The sequence below is a fragment of the Triticum aestivum genome, chromosome 5D (assembly GCF_018294505.1).
Source record: "Triticum aestivum cultivar Chinese Spring chromosome 5D, IWGSC CS RefSeq v2.1, whole genome shotgun sequence".
Taxonomy (NCBI): Eukaryota; Viridiplantae; Streptophyta; class Magnoliopsida; order Poales; family Poaceae; genus Triticum; species Triticum aestivum.
Window position 1 is genome coordinate 140,461,694 of NC_057808.1, and position 18,236 is coordinate 140,479,929.

Consider the following 18,236-nt stretch of genomic DNA (forward strand, 5'->3'; position numbering starts at 1 on the left):
TTTTTTATAAAAACTAATTGATTTTGAATGAGATGAACTATAAGAATTAAACGAAGGTCTACATCAGGCATATATTGTTGTGGAACGTAGTATTTCAAAAAAATTCATACGATCACGCAAGATCTATCTAGGAGAAGCATACCAACTAGTGGGGAGAGTGTGTCCACGTACCCTCGTAGACCGAAAGCGGAAGCATTTAGTAACACGGTTGATGTAGTCGAACGTCTTCGTGATCCAACCGATCAAGTACCGAACGCACGACACCTCCGCGATCTGCACACGTTCAGCTCGATGACATCCCTTGAACTCTAGATCCAGCTAAGGCCGAGGGAGAGTTTCGTCAGCACGACGGCGTGGTGATGGTGATGATGAAGTTACCGGTGCAGGGCTTCACCTAAGCACTACGACAATATGACCGAGGTGGAAAACTGTGGAGGGGGCACCGCACACGGCTAAAGATCAACTTGTGTGTCTATGGGGTGCCCCTTCCCTTGTATATAAAGGAGGGAGGAGGGGAGGGCCGGCCGGCCCCTAGGGCGCGCCCCAAGAGGGGAATCCTACTAGGACTCCAAGTCCTAGTAGGAATCCACCAAGAGGGAGAGAGGGGGAAGGAAAGGAAGAGGGGGAAGGAAAGGAAGAGGGGGAAGGGAAGGAAAGGGGGGGCGCCGCCCCTTCCCTAGTCCAATTCGGACTCAAAGGGGGGAGGGGGGCGGCCAGCCCCTCCTGCCCCTTCCTCTCTTCCCACTAAGGCCCATAGAGGCCCATTAGTTCTCCCGGGGTTTCCAGTAACCCCTTCCGGCACTCCGGTTTTATCCGAAACTCTCCGGAACACTTCCGGTGTCCGAACAACATGGTCCAATATATCAATCTTTATGTCTCGAACATTTCGAGACTCCTCGTCATGTCCGTGATCTCATCCGGAACTCCGAACAACCTTTGGTACATCAAATCAGATAAACTCATAATACCAATCGTCATCGAATGTTAAGCGTCCGGACCCTACGGGTTCGAGAACCATGTAGACATGACAGAGACACATCTCCGGTCAATAACCAATAGCGGAACCTGGATGCTCATATTTGTTCCTACATATTCTACAAAGATCTTTATCGGTCAAACCACACAACAACATACGTTGTTCCCTTTGTCATCGGTATGTTACTTGCCCGAGATTCGATCGTCGGTATCATCATACCTAGTTCAATCTCGTTACTGGCAAGTCTATTTACTCGTTCTGTAGTGCATCATCCCACAACTAACTCATTAGTCACATTGCTTGCAAGGCTTATAGTGATGTGCATTACGGAGAGGGCCCAGAGATACCTCTCCGACAATCGGAATGACAAATCCTAATCTCGATCTATGCCAACTCAACAAACACCATCGGAGACACCTGTAGAGCATCTTTATAATCACCCAGTTACATTGTGACATTTGATAGCACACTAAGTGTTCCTCCGGTATTCGGGATTTGCATAATCTCATAGTCATAGGCACATGTATAAGTCATGAAGAAAGCAATAGCAATAAACTAAACGATCATAGTGCTAAGCTAATGGATGGGTCTTGTCCATCACATCATTCTCTAATGATGTGACCCCGTTCATCAAATGAAAACACATGTCTATGGCTAGGAAACTTAACCATCTTTGATTAACAAGCTAGTCTAGTAGAGGCATACTAGGGACACTCTGTTTGTCTATGTATTCACACATGTATCAAGTTTCCGGTTAATGCAATTTTAGCATGAATAATAAACATTTATCATGATATAAGGAAATATAAATAACAACTTTATTATTGCCTCTAGGGCATATTTCCTTCAGTCTCCCACTTGCACTAGAGTCAATAATCTAGATTACATAGTAATGATTCTAACAACCATGGAGTCTTGGTGCTGATCATGTTTTGCTCGTGAGAGAGGCTTAGTCAACGGGTCTGCAACATTCAGATCCGTATGTATCTTGCAAATCTCTATGTCTCCCTTCTTGACTTGATCGCGGATGGAATTGAAGCATCTCTTGATGTGCTTGGTTCTCTTGTGAAATCTGGATTCTTTGCCAAGGCAATTGCACCAGTATTATCACAAAAGATTTTCATTGGACCGGTTGCACTAGGTATGACACCTAGATCAGATATGAACTCCTTCATCCAGAGTCCTTCATTTGCTGCTTCTGAAGCAGCTATGTACTCCGCTTCACACGTAGATCCCGCCACGACTCTCTTCTTGGAACTGCACCAACTTACAGCTCCTCCATTCAATATAAATATGTATCCGGTTTGTGACTTAGAGTCATCTGGATCAGTGGCAAAGCTTGCATCGACGTAACCATTTATGATGAGCTCTTTGTCACCTCCATAAACGAGAAACATATCCTTAGTCCTTTTCAGGCATTTCAGGATGTTCTTGGCCTCTGACCAGTGATCCACTCCTGGATTACTTTGGTACCTCCCCGCTAAACTAATAGCAAGGCACACATTAGGTCTGGTACACAACATTACATACATGATAGAACCTATGGCTGAAACGTATAGGGAATGACTTTCATTTTCTCTGTATCTTCTGCAGTGGTCGGGCATTGAGTCTGACTCAACTTCACACCTTGTAACACAAGCAAGAACCCTTTCTTTGCTTGATCCATTTTGAACTTCTTCAAAACTTTATCAAGGTATGTGCTTTGTGAAAGTCCAATTAAGCGTCTTGATCTATCTCTATAGATTTTGATGCCCAATATATAAGCAGCTTCACCGAGGTCTTTCATTGAAAAATTCTTATTCAAGTATCCTTTTATGCTATCCAGAAATTCCGTATCATTCCCGATCAACAATATGTCATCCACATATAATATCAGAAATGCTACAGAGCTCCCACTCACTTTCTTGTAAATACAGGCTTCTCCAAAAGTCTGTATAAAACCATATGCTTTGATCACACTATCAAAGCGTATATTCCAACACCGAGATGCTTGCACTAGTCCATAATTGGATCGCTGGAGCTTGCACACTTTGTTAGCACCTTTTGGATCGACAAAACCTTTTGGTTGCATCATATACAACTCTTCTTTAAGATATCCATTAAGGAATGTAGTTTTGACATCCATTTGCCAAATTTCATAATCATAAAATGCAGCAATTGCTAACATGATTCGGACGGACTTAAGCATCGCTACGGGTGAGAAGGTCTCATCGTAGTCAACTCCTTGAACTTGTCGAAAACCTTTCGCAACAAGTCGAGCTTTGTAGACAGTAACATTACCGTCAGCGTTAGTCTTCTTCTTGAAGATCCATTTATTCTCTATGACTTGCCGATCATTGGGCAAGTCAACCAAAGTCCACACTTTGTTCTCATACATGGATCCCATCTCAGATTTCATAGCCTCAAGCCATTTGGCGGAATCTGGGCTCATCATCGCTTCCTCATAGTTCGCAGGTTCATCATGGTCAAGTAACATGACTTCCAGAACAGGATTACCATTCCACACTGGTGCGGATCTTACTCGGGTTGACCTACGAGGTTCGGTAGTAACTTGATCAGAAGTTTCATGATCATCATCATTAGCTTCCTCACTAATTGGTGTAGGAATCACTGGAACTGATTTCTGTGATGAACTACTTTCCAATAAGGGAGCAGGTACAACTACCTCATCAAGTTCTACTTTCCTCGCACTCACTTCTTTCGAGAGAAACTCCTTCTCTAGAAAGGATCCATTCTTAGCAACGAATATCTTGCCTTCGGATCTGTGATAGAAGGTGTACCCAACAGTCTCCTTTGGGTATCCTATGAAGACACATTTCTTCGATTTGGGTTCGAGCTTATCAGGTTGAAGCTTTTTCACATAAGCATCACAGCCCCAAACTTTAAGAAATGACAACTTGGGTTTCTTGCCAAACCACAGTTCATATGGTGTCGTCTCAACGGATTTAGATGGTGCCTATTTAACGTGAATGCAGCCGTCTCTAAAGCATAACCCCAAAACGATAACGGTAAATTAGTAAGAGACATCATAGATCGCACCATATCTAATAAAGTGCGGTTATGACGTTCGGACACACCATTACGCTGTGGTGTTCCGGGTGGCGTGAGTTGCAAAACTATTCCGCATTGTTTCAAATGAAGACCAAACTCGTAACTCAAATATTCACCTCCATGATCAGATCGTAGAAACTTTATTTTCTTGTTACGATGATTTTCCACTTCACTCTGAAATTCTTTGAACTTTTCAAATGTTCCAGACTTACGTTTCATCAAGTAGATATACCCATATCTGCTCAAATCATCTGTGAAGGTCAGAAAATAACGACATCCGTCGCGAGCATCAACACTCATCAGACCGCATACATCAGTATGTATTATTTCCAATAAGTCTGTTGCTCGCTCCATTGTTCCGGAGAACGGAGTCTTAGTCATCTTGCCCATGAGGCACGGTTCGCAAGCATCAAGTGATTCCAAAAGCCCATCAACATGGAGTTTCCTCATGCGCTTTACACCAATATGACCTAAACGGCAGTGCCACAAATAAGTTGCACTACCATTATTAAACTTATATCTTTTGGCTTCAATACTATGAATATGTGTATCACTACTATCGAGATTCAACAGAAATAGACCACTCATCAAGGGTGCATGACCATAAAAGATATTACTCATATAAATGGGACAACCATTATTCTATGATTTAAATGAATAACCGTCTCGCATCAAACAAGATCTAGATATAATGTTCATGCTTAACGCTGACACCAAATAACAATTATTCAGGTCTAGAACTAATCCCGAAGGTAGATGTAGAGGTAGCGTGCCGATGGTGATCACATCGACTTTGGAACCATTTCCCACGCGCATTGTCACCTCGTCCTCAGCCAATCTTCGCTTAATCCGTAGCCCCTGTTTGGAGTTGCAAATGTGAGCAACATTACCAGTATCAAATACCCAAGCGCTACTACGAGCATTAGTAAGGTACAGATCAATAACATGTATATCAAATATACCTTTCACTTTGCCATCCTTCTTATCCGCCAAATACTTGGGGCAGTTCCGCTTCCAGTGACCAGTTCCTTTGCAGTAGAAGCACTCAGTCTCAGGCTTAGGTCCAGACTTGGGTTTCTTCACTTGAGCAGCAACTTGCTTGCCATTCTTTTTGAAGTTCCCCTTCTTCCCTTTGCCCTTTTTCTTGAAACTAGTGGTCTTGTTGACCATCAACACTTGATGCTCCTTCTTGATTTCTACCTCAACAGCCTTTAGCATCGCGAAGAGCTCGGGAATTGTCTTATCCATTCCCTGCATATTATAGTTCATCACGAAGCTTTTGTAGCTTGGTGGCAGTGATTGAAGAACTCTGTCAATGACACTATCAATCGGAAGATTAACTCCCAGCTGAGTCAAGTGATTGTGGTACCGAGACATTCTGAGTATATGTTCACTTACAGAACTATTCTCCTCCATTTTGCAGCTATGGAACTTACTGGAGACTTCATGTCTCTCAATCCGGGCATTTGCTTGAAATATTAACTTCAACTCCTGGAACATCTCATATGCTCCATGACGTTCAAAACGTCATTGAAGTCCCGGTTCTAAGCCGTAAAGCATGGCACACTAAACTATCAAGTAGTCATCAGCTTTGCTCTACCAGGCGTTCATAACGTCCGGCGTTGCTCCTGGAGCGGGTCTTGCACCTAGCGGTGCTTCCAGGACGTAATTCATCTGCGCAGCAATGAGGATAATCCTCAAGTTACGGACCCAGTCCGTGTAGTTGGTACCATCATATTTCAACTTAGATTTCTCTAGGAACACACTAAAATTAAATGGAACAGTAGCACGGGCCATTTATCTACAACAACATAGACATGCAAAATACTATCAGGTACTATGTTCATGATAAATCAAAGTATAGTTAATCACTACTTAAGAACTCCCACTTAGATAGACATCCCTCTAATCATCTAAGTGATCACGGGATCTATCAACTAAACCATGTCCGATCATCACGTGAGATGGAGTAGCTTTCAATGGGGAACATCACTATGTTGATCATATCTACTATATGATTCACGCTCGACCTTTCGGTCTCAGTGTTCCGAGGCCATATCTGCATATGCTAGGCTCGTCAAGTTTAACCCGAGTATTCTGCGTGTGCAAAACTGGCTTGCACCCGTTGTATGTGAACGTAGAGCTTATCACACCTGATCATCACGTGGTGTCTCGACACGACGAACTGTCGCAACGGTGCATACTCAGGGAGAACACTTGTACCTTGAAATTTAGTGAGAGATCATCTTATAATGCTACCTCCGTACTAAGCAAAATAAGATGCATAAAGGATAAACATCACATGCAATCAATATAAGTGATATGATATGGCCATCATCATCTTGTGCCTTTGATCTCCATCACCAAAGCACCGTCATGATCACCATCGTCACCGCCTTGACACCTTGATCTCCATCGAAGCATCGTGTCGTCTCGCCAACTAATTGCTTCTACGACTATCGCTACCGCTTAGTGATAAAGTAAAGCAATTAAATGGCGATTGCATTTCATACAATAAAGCGACAACCATATGGCTCCTGCCAGTTGCCGATAACTGTTACAAAACATGATCATCTCATACAACAATTTATATATCATCACGTCTTGACCATATCACATCACAGCAAACCCTGCAAAAACAAGTTAGACGTCCTCTACTTTGTTGTTGCATGTTTTACGTGGCTGCTACGGGCTTCTAGCAAGAACCATTCTTACCTACGCATCAAAACCACAACGATTTTTTGTCAAGTGTGCTGTTTTAACCTTCAACAAGGACCGGGCGTAGTCAAACTCGATTCAACTAAAGTTGGAGAAACAGACACCCACTAGCCACCTGTGTGCGAAGCACGTCAGTAGAACTAGTCTCATGAATGCGGTCATGTAATGTTGGTCTGGGCCGCTTCATCCAACAATACCGCCGAATCAAAGTATGACATGCGGGTAAGCAGTATGACTATTATCGCCCACAACTCTTTGTGTTCTACTCGTGCATATAACATCTACGCATAGACCTGGCTCGGATGCCACTGTTGGGGAACGTAGTATTTCAGAAAATTTCATACGATCACGCAAGATCAATCTAGGAGAAGCATAGCAACGAGCGGAGAGAGTGTGTCCACGTACCCTCGTAGACCGAAAACGGAGGCGTTTAGTAACATGGTTGATGTAGTCGAACGTCTTCGCGATCCAACCGATCAAGTATCGAACGCACGACACCTCCGCGATCTGCACACGTTCAGCTCAGTGATGTCCCTTGAACTCTAGATCCAGCTGTGCCCGAGGGAGAGTTTCGTCAGCACGACGGCGTGGTAACGGTGATGATGAAGTTACCGACGTAGGGCTTCGCTTAAGCACTACCACAATATGACCGAGGTGGAAAACTGTGGAGGGGGCACCGCACACGGCTAAAGATCAACTTGTGTGTCTATGGGGTGCCCCCTTCCCCTGTATATAAAGGAGGGAGGAGGGGAGGGCCGGCCGGCCCCTAGGGCGCGCCCCAAGAGGGGAATCGAGTCCTAGTAGGAATCCACCAAGAGGGAGAGAGGGGGAAGGAAAGGAAGAGGAGGAAGGGAAGGAAAGGGGGGCGTCGCCCCCTTCCCCTAGAAGAATTCGGACCCATGGGGGCGGGGGGGGGGGGGGGGGGGGGGGGCCAGCCCCCCTGGCCCTTCCTCTCTTCCCACTAAGGCCCATAGAGGCCCATTAGTCCTCCCGGGGTTTCCGGTAACCCCTTCCGGCACTACGGTTTTATCCGAAACTCTCCGGAACACTTCCGGTGTCCGAACAACCATGCATAGACACTCAACGTAGCTGTGTTTATGATGAGCACGTCTCCCTTAGTGCACCATCACCGGTGCTCCCTCTAACTTGGCACTGTTATATGTGGTTGCATGTTATGTGTGATGTCTAGCTTGTATTGCTTCTAATTTTCTTGAATTCCATCTGCTTACTTTACACATTATACTTGAATAAGACACGTGTTCCTGTTTCTAGAACATACAATATCTGTCTATCACACCATGCTCTTACATCAAATTACTACTGTTGTGTAACCTGCAATAATCACTTATCATAAGAGACGTTTGACTTCAGAGTGTGATATAGGTTACATCTCGCATTCTTTTCTAGCTTGTACTACTAATTTGTTGAAATGACACTTATGACGAGACAGTTTTAACTTGGTAGAGTGATATTCGTTGCATCTTTCATATGGTGTCTAGCTTTCATTGCTTCTAATTTGTTAAAATGCCTTCTCCTTAGTTTACACATCATAAGCTGTGAATATGCAATGCTGTGAATATGCAATGGCACTAATGATGAGAGACCTTTAACTTGATAGTGTGATGTTGTTTGCATCTTGCATATGATTTATTTCTTGTACTGCTTCACATTTGTTTAAACGGCATTTATGATGAGACACTGTTAACTTGGCAGAGCGATATTTGTAGCATCTTTCATATGGTGTCTACCTTCCATTGCATTGCTTCTAATTTAGTGAAATGTCTTCTGCTTAGTTTACACATCATAGTTCTGGTTATCTCATGCCGTCCTGTTTTTCTTACATATTACATCCTCCTATCATGTGGTTGTCTAACATCAAAGTTTAGTTCGTCTGTATCACGCATCAATTTGTTCTGAAGAACTAAATTGTTATTCGTTTTTCTTGTCGGCTTGACTTAACATGGCACAGAGAAAGAGGAAGCAAGACAGAACGACAGGGAAAGGGAAGCGGAAGAATCCTGCAGATTCTGCTGGTACTGATGGTGCAATAGAAGGTCAACGTCCCGCGGAAAATTGTACCGACAGGGTATCCCGTGCTACACGAGCTGCAGAACAAGCCAAACAGAAACAAATAGCTGCCACCAAACAAGTAGAGACAACCCTAGTTGTTGCAACACCTTCCACAGTACCACCAGCTACATGATTTACTCATTGGTCAACTCAGCTAGCAGCACGTTCTCAAGCTCCCTTGCCACCTGGCACTACTTCCGAAGCACTCTTGACACAAGATGAGTTGGCAAGATCAGATGAACTTTGTGAGCTTCAACAGCAAGAAGGTAGTTGCTGGAGTCAAGTTACAGTTGCATGCTTCTTTATATGTAGTCTCACAGTTTGATGTACACTAACACTTCCTATGTTTGTTGTTGGACTAGCACCTAGGCGCAAAAGGAAACAAACATCAGGGATAATGCTCGATAGGTTAACTAAGTCTAGAGGAGGAAGAATGGAGATCCGTTTTGAGGCAGGTTTAAAAAGGCCACGTGATGCTACAGAGTCAGCCAATGATGTGACCCCGTTCATCAAATGACAACACATGTCTATGGCTAGGAAACTTTAACCATCTTTGATTAACGAGCTAGTCTAGTAGAGGCATACTAGGGACACTCTGTTTGTCTATGTATTCACACATGTACTAAGTTTCCGGTTAATACAATTCTAGCATGAATAATAAACATTTATCATGATATAAGGAAATATAAATAACAACTTTATTATTGCCTCTAGGGCATATTTCCTTCAGTCTCCCACTTGCACTAGAGTCAATAATCTAGATTATATAGTGATGATTCTAACACCTAGTGAGTCTTGGTGATGATCATGTTTTGCTCGTGAGAGAGGCTTAGTCAACGGGTCTACAATATTCAGATCCGTATGTATCTTGCAAATTTCTATGTCTCCCTCCTTGACTTGATCGCGGATGGAATTGAAGTGTCTCTTGATGTGCTTGGTTCTCTTGTGAAATCTGGATTCCTTTGCCAAGGCAATTGTACCAGTATTGACACAAAAGATTTTCATTGGACCCGATGCACTAGGTATGACACCTAGATCGGATATGAACTCCTTCATCCAGACTCCTTCATTTGCTGCTTCCGAAGCAGCTATGTACTCCGCTTCACACATAGATCCCACCACGGCGCTCTGTTTAGAACTGCACCAACTGACAGCTCCACCATTCAATATAAATATGTATCCGGTTTGTGACTTAGAGTCATCCGGATCAATGTCAAAGCTTGCATCAACGTAACCATTTACGACGAGCTCTTTATCACCTGCATAAACGAGAAACATATCCTTAGTCCTTTTCAGGTATTTCAGGATGTTCTTGACCGCTGTCCAGTGATCCACTCCTGGATTACTTTGGTACCTCCCTGCTAAACTAATAGCAAGGCACACATCAGGTCTGGTACAGATCATTGCATACAAGATAGAACCTATGGCTGAAGCATAAGGAATGACTTTCATTTCTCTCTATCTTCTGCAGTGGTCGGGCATTGAGTCTGACTCAACTTCACACCTAGTAACATAGGCAAGAACCCTTTCTTTGCTTGATCCATTTTGACCTTCTTCAAAACTTTATCAAGGTATGTGCTTTGTGAAAGTCCAATTAAGCGTCTTATCTATCTCTATAGATCTTGATGCCCAATATATAAGCAGCTTCACCAGGGTCTTTCATTGAAAAATTCTTATTCAAGTATCCTTTTATGCTATCCAGAAATTCCATATCATTTCCGATCAACAATATGTCATCCAAATATAATATCAGAAATACTACAGAGCTCCCACTCACTTTCTTGTAAATACAGGCTTCTCCAAAAGTCTGTATAAAACCATATGCTTTGATCACACTATCAAAGCGTATATTCCAACTCCGAGATGCTTGCACCAGTCCATAAATGGATGGCTGGAGCTTGCACACTTTGTTAGCACCTTTTGGATCGACAAAACCTTCTGGTTGCATCATATACAACTCTTCTTTAAGATATCCCTTAAGGAATGCAGTTTTGACATCCAGTTGCCAAATTTCATAATCATAAAATGCGGCAATTGCTAACATGATTCGGACGGACTTAAGCATCGCTACGGGTGAGAAGGTCTCATCGTAGTCAACTCCTTGAACTTGTCGGAAACCTTTTGCAACAAGTCGATCTTTGTAGACAGTAATATTACCGTCAGTGTCAGTCTTCTTCTTGAAGATCCATTTATTCTCTATGGCTTGCCGATCATCGGGCAAGTCAACCAAAGTCCACACTTTGTTCTCATACATGGATCCCATCTCAGATTTCATGGCCTCAAGCCATTTCACGGAATCTGGGCTCATCATCGCTTCCTCATAGTTCGTAGGTTCGTCATGGTCAAGTAACATGACCTCCAGAATAGGATTACCATACCACTCTGGTGCGAATCTTACTCTGGTTGACCCACGAGGTTCGGTAGTAACTTGATCAGAAGTTTCATGATCATCATCATTAGCTTCCTCACTAATTGGTGTAGGAACCACTAAAACTGATTTCTATGATGAACTACTTTCCAATAAGGAGCAGGTACAATTACCTCATCAAGTTCTACTTTCCTCCCACTCACTTCTTTGGAGAGAAACTCCTTCTCTAGAAAGGATCCATTCTTAGCAACGAATATCTTGCCTTCGGATCTGTGATAGAAGGTGTACCCAACAGTCTCCTTTGGGTATCGTATGAAGACACATTGCTTCGATTTGGGTTCGAGCTTATCAGGTTGAAGCTTTTTCACATAAGCATCGCAGCCCCAAACTTTAAGAAACAACAACTTGGGTTTCTTGCCAAACCACAGTTCATATGGTGTCGTCTCAACGGATTTAGATGGTGCCCTATTTAATGTGAATGCAGCCGTCTCTAAAGAATAACCCCAAAATGATAGCGGTAAATCAGTAAGAGACATCATAGATCACACGATCTCTACTATTAAAGCAGAATCGAACGTCGTGATGGTTCGACCTCCTTTTCTCCTCCCCTCTAGAGATCCTGCACCGATCCCGCTCCCTCCCTCCCTTGCTTCGTGCGTTGAAAACTAAAAAATAAAAACAGAAAACAGAAACAACCGCACCCACGACCCCGTCTTCTCCCAACCTCCTCGATCCCGATCCCCTCCATCTTGTGAGTCCTGACGCACCCACACGATCTCCCCTCTCTTCTCCCCACCCGGTCGGGAAGGGAAGCCGTTTCATCATCCGCCCCGTCGTCCGGCGCCCGTCGCATCTCCTACATGGTCCTCATGGCCACCTCAGCACCCGTACACCCCGTCACCGTAGATGGAGAAGCCCACAGATTCGCTCAGCCGCGGCGGCCCTATAGGCCGGCACCGCTACGCTGCCACTGTTGCCCCTCCAACGTTGAGATTGGATGGCGCTGGGCAAATGCTTGTTTGCGCTGCCGCTGGCGGAAGAGGTTTTTTTTCATCCCACTTGAACAAAGAGGAGACGATTGAGGAGTTTCTGGCCATCTGGTGCACGCATCCGCCACAACGGCCCAAGAAGTTGTCTCTATCTGAGATCGATGTAAGCATCCTCACATATGCTTGTCGATGCCTGATTTTAGGTCCTGGTGCTGCTTGGTTTGTTTGGAACTACATCTGTTCGTCCCGGGGGTCATATCTTCAATCTTTGGTCGTTGGTTCAATTGAGTTGATTATGTACATGGATAAATACTTTGGTAGTGTACAGTACAAAACTATGTGGTTATCCACCCTCACTGTGAATCTATCCTAATCATGTTTCTCAAGTCTGAATTGTTAGTAGACCGGTTGGAGGATTAGTTGTCCGGCTGCGCAAAGGAGACCATCAATTTCTACAAACAAAAAATATTCGGCAAGAGGTAAGGTATACAGTCACGCATATTTTTCCTTCACATACACCCGATCTCTTTGGCAGCCCGCCAGCACTGGAGGCCAATCAGGCGATGTACAAGGAATATAACCACATCATCAAGTGATGTACAAGGAATACGGCCACATAATCAGGCGAAGTACAAGGAATACGGCTACGTAATCAAGAGATGAACCTTTAAATGCTCATAATACAGGGAAAAAGGTTGGACCTTCATCTGGTTGGTGTTCCAGTTTCACGTAATCATGAGTTGCACCTTTTAATGCTCTATTTCTTCTGTCGCACGTGTTTCTCGTGTGATTATTCTTCTGTTGCACGTGTTTCTCGTGTGATTATAGCAGGAGTTTTATCTCAATAATGTCATATTGTGCAGGTGCCACTTCAATTAATTAGTGTGATGTGCTAGCTATCGTCTCTTGGGATGTTTTTGGTCTCAAAGCAATGACATTCATTAGTCATTACCTTAGAGGGCATGCTGCCGAAGGCAACAATGACAACATGTAGCGGCGATCCAGGTGACCACATGGTTAAATTCTTCAGTTCACCCTCAGAACACCTATCTAGATTAGAAAAATCATGTGATAACGTCCTATCTTAGTTTTTTTTTCTCCAACAGATCAACATATTATTTAGGACGAACACCTAGACCTCCTACACTAATGATGTTAACCAAGGAAAAGTTGTAGCATGGTGATCTGTTAATGCGTGTCAATCCAGCAAGTGATAACTATTAAATCAATTTTATTTCACAACTCCATGGCAATACAAGTTGCATCGGTAAGTTCAGTTTAACGTAAGAATTTGGTTAATGGGTTCATCTCACACAAAAGCTTGCATGCATTGGCACAATGGCACGGTTGGTTTATTGTTTACAACGTGCAGATCAATTTACACTTGAGGTTGAGCTGCCCATATGGCAATATAGTTCACTATGAAGATCACACATGCCATGATTTTTGTAGTGAGATTTCAGTAATATCATTTCGACTGACAACACACCATTGCTACTACTTTGCTCTTGCTTTCTGTTGAATATCATCATGTATGGTGTTTTTCAGTGGAGAACAACACACCATTGCTACTACTTGCTCTTGCTTTCTGTCTAAAATCGTCATGTAGAATAGCCTACTCGGTCATCAGGATCTAATGCCGTTAGATTTTTGCGTGGTTTGGATTATCTTCCTTTGTGAAGCCATGAAGGACTTAACCAGATAGACCATCTTTAAATATACTTTTGGTAAATTTATATCAATGTTTAGCAGTTTAGCTCTTACTATGCAACGTTGGTCATAATTTAGAATGGCTGTCCTGAGTACATTTGATTTGAGTAACCATGTGTAGAACCTAAATTCGTAACATGTCACACCTGAACGGTTAAGATTACCGAGTAGAAAAAGAGATAAAGGATTTCCAGGCTTCTAATATGGTTTCTAAATTGAAGGTACGTATCTTTTGCATAACACATATCTTGAATCAATGTTTAATTATTTTAATTCCTTGGATGCTTAGGTTGGTCCCGTAATTTTGCATGCATGTAAAGTTTGGATTATGCATGGTGTATAATAGCCCGTAATATGAATTATTTTAAGCTAATAGTTGTCTTATGTTTGTCGTCTTGATTTAGAGAAGAAAAATACATTTCTCTTGGCAAGCTGTCATTTGTTTGCAAACTCGGTACGGAATGATGATGGCAAATATATGCATCAACAGGAAAGCAAACATGTATGAGTTTTGAGCTGTGTAAATATGAGGATAATGAGTATTCACTTGCGGTTTTAAGTCTGGTGTACATATTTAGAACTAAAGAGAGGGAAAGAGAGACCTTCTAACTCATACTTGAGACTGGAAGTCATTAATGCTAGGAATTTTCTGTACATTGCCATATATGACGGCATGTTGTTTTGATACATATAGATACCTGAGATGTTTCTGTGTGAAGTTGGAGCTATTAATCTAAGCTTTTATTTTTGTACCACTTCATTCCTTACTCTTTTCATCAAGCTATAATAAATCATGGTGATGTACCCATCATCTTCCCGTGGAGTATCATCGGTATAAAAAATACAGCTCAGGAAATTGAAGTGGCAAATTCATAGAGCTAAGCTAATAGGGTAAATTTAAAGCCCAAAATTCATAGGGTTATTAGTATGTTTTTTCTAAGCTATCTTTTAGACTTTTGCTTGATATTCCGTAGCATGGTATATGTTCTGTTTACATTATAAATTTGTTCCAGCCCCCTCACCCACCCAAGAATTGTTGATGTGAAGTGTGAGGAAAAATTGTTGCACATTAGTTCACATTTGTTAAGTGTTGGTTGCAGCATGTTGTGATTGTTATATATGTCCTCCTTGATTATCTTTTTTTATGTTTCCTGATTGTTTATACTAATGTGTGCCCTATATGTGTAGCCCCTTTTTGTAGGAAACAACAATACACGCAAGCCGGAGGCACAAATGAAGACCAACTGGAAAGAGAAGTAGCCAATGATGAGGAAGATCACCCTCACGCTTTATCTTGTCATTTGGGTGGGACTTTGGTGTGGAGAAACAAACATGGTGATCGCTATGGATGGAAAAAGACATCGGAGTTTGTGAACGAGTTTTCAAAATTTGAAGGAAAGAGAAATTATTTCAATGCATGGTAGGAAACTTCAATCTATGTTTGTAAATAAATAAGCTAAGTATGCACTTAGATAAAAAGAGAAGGAAGAATAACTTCTGTCTTTTTATTAGTGGGGTATATGAGAAATAAGATGCGTGTCAAGAAAAAATAAAACCAATAGAGAAGGAAATGAAACAAAACAATAGAACCAGAGCGATATTGTTATCTAATCCCGTAACAACGTACGGGCATTCAACTAGTATCTAATAAAGTGCGGTTACGACGTTCGGACACACCATTACGCTGTGGTGTTCCGTGTGGCGTGAATTGCGAAACTATTCTGCATTGTTTCAAATGAAGACCAAACTCGTAACTCAAATATTCACCTCCACGATCAGATCGTAGAAACTTTATTTTATTGTTACGATGAGTTTCCACTTCACTCTGAAATTCTTTGAACTTTCCAAATGTTTCAGACTTATGTTTCATCACGTAGATATACCCATATCTGCTCAAATCATCTGTGAAGGTCAGAAAATAATGATACCCTCCGCAAGCATCAACACTCATCAGACCGCATACATCAGTATGTATTATTTCCAACAAGTTTGTTGCTCGCTCCATTGTTCCGGAGAACAGATTCTTAGTCATCTTGCCCATGAGTCATGGTTCACAAGCATCAAGTGATTCATAATCAAGTGATTCCAAAAGCCCATCAGCATGGAGTTTCTTCATGTGCTTTACACCAATATGACCTAAACGACAGTGCCACAAATGAGTTGCACTATCATTATTAAACTTATATCTTTTGGCTTCAATACTATGAATATGTGTATCACTACTATCAAGATTCAATAAAAATAGACCACTCATCAAGGGTGCATGACCATAAAAGATATTACTCATATAAATAAAACAACCATTATTCTCCGATTTAAATAAATAACCGTCTCGCATAAAACAAGATCCAGATATAATGTTCATGCTTAACGCTGGAACCAAATAACAATTATTCAGGTCTAGAACTAACCCCGAAGGTAGATGTAGAGGTAGCGTGCCGACGGCGGTCACGTCGACTTTGGAACCATTTCCCATGCGCATGGTCACCTCGTCCTTAGCCAATCTTCGCTTAATTCGTAGCCCCTGCTTCGAGTTGCAAATATGAGCAACAGAACCAGTATCAAATACCTAGGCGCTACTACGAGCATTAGTAAGGTACACGTCAATAACATGTATATCAAATATACCTTTCACTTTGCCTTCCTTCTTATCCACCAAATACTTGCGGCAGTTCCGCTTCCGGTGACCAGTCCCTTTGCAGTAGAAGCACTCAGTCTCAGGCTTAGGTCCAGACTTGGGCTTCTTTGCTTGAGCAGCAACTTTCTTCCCATTCTTCTTGAAGTTCCCCTTCTTCCCTTTGCCCTTTCTCTTGAAACTAGTGGTCTTGTTAACCATCAACACTTGATGCTCCTTCTTGATTTCTACCTCTGCAGCCTTTAGCATTGCGAAGAGCTCGGGAACTGTCTTATCCATCCCTTGCATATTATAGTAAATCACAAAGCTTTTGTAGCTTGGTGCCAGTGATTGAAGGACTCTGTCAATGACACTATCAACCGGAAGATTAACTCCCAGCTGAGTCAAGTGATTGTGGTACCCAGACATTCTGGGTATATGTTCACTGACAGAACTATTCTCCTCCATTTTGCAGTTGTAGAACTTATTGGAGACTTCATATCTCTCAATCCGGGCATTTTCTTGAAATATTAACTTCAACTCCTGGAACATCTCATATGCACCATGACGTTCAAAACATCGTTGAAGTCCCGGTTCAAAAATAAACACAGGGAAGCAACACGCGAGCTATTGATCTACAACATAATTTGCAAAATACTATCAGGACTAAGTTCATGATAAATTAAAGTTCAATTAATCATATTACTTAAGGACTCACACTTAGACAGACATCCCTCTAATCATCTAAGTGATCACGTGATCCATATCAACTAAACCATGTCAAGTCATCACGTGAGATGGAGTAGTTTTCAATGGTGAACATTGTTGGGGAACGTAGTAATTTCAAAAAATTTCCTACGCACACGCAATATCATGGTGATGCATAGCAACGAGGGGGGAGAGTGTTGTCCACGTACCCTCGTAGACCGACAGCGGAAGCGTTATCACAACGCGGTTGATGTAGTCGTACGTCTTCACGATCCGACCGATCAAGTACCGAATGCACGGCACCTCCGAAGTTCTACACACGTTCAGCTCGATGACGTCCCTCGAACTCCGTTCCAGCCGAGTGTTGAGGGAGAGTTTCGTCAGCACGACAGCGTGGTGACGGTGATGATGTTCCACGGACGTAGGGCTTCGCCTAAGCTCCGCGACGGTATTATCGAGGTGTAATCTGGTGGAGGGGGGCACCGCACACGGCTAAAATATCGTATATCAAGTGTGTCCATGGGGTGCCCCCTGCCCTCGTATATAAAGGAGCAAGGGAGGAGGAGGCCGGCCCTAGGAGTGGGCGCACCAAGTGTGGAGTCCTACTAGGACTCCCTAGTCCTAGTAGGATTCCACCTCCCATATGGAATAGGAAAAGAGGAAGGGAAAAAGAGAAGGAAGGAAGGGGGCGCCCCCCTTCCCTAGTCCAATTCGGACCAGACCAAGGGGAGGGGTGCGGCCACCCTTGAGAACCTTTTCCTTCTTTCCCGTATGGCCCAATAAGGCCCAATACGTATTCCCGTAACTCTCCGGTACTCCAAAAAATACCCGAATCACTCGGAACCTTTCCGAAGTCCGAATATAGTCGTCCAATATAGCGATCTTTACGTCTCGACCATTTCGAGACTCCTCGTCATGTCCCCGATCTCATCCAGGACTCCGAACTCCTTCGGTACATCAACATACATAAACTCATAATAAAACTGTCATCGTAACTTTAAGCGTGCGGACCCTTTGGGTTTGAGAACTATG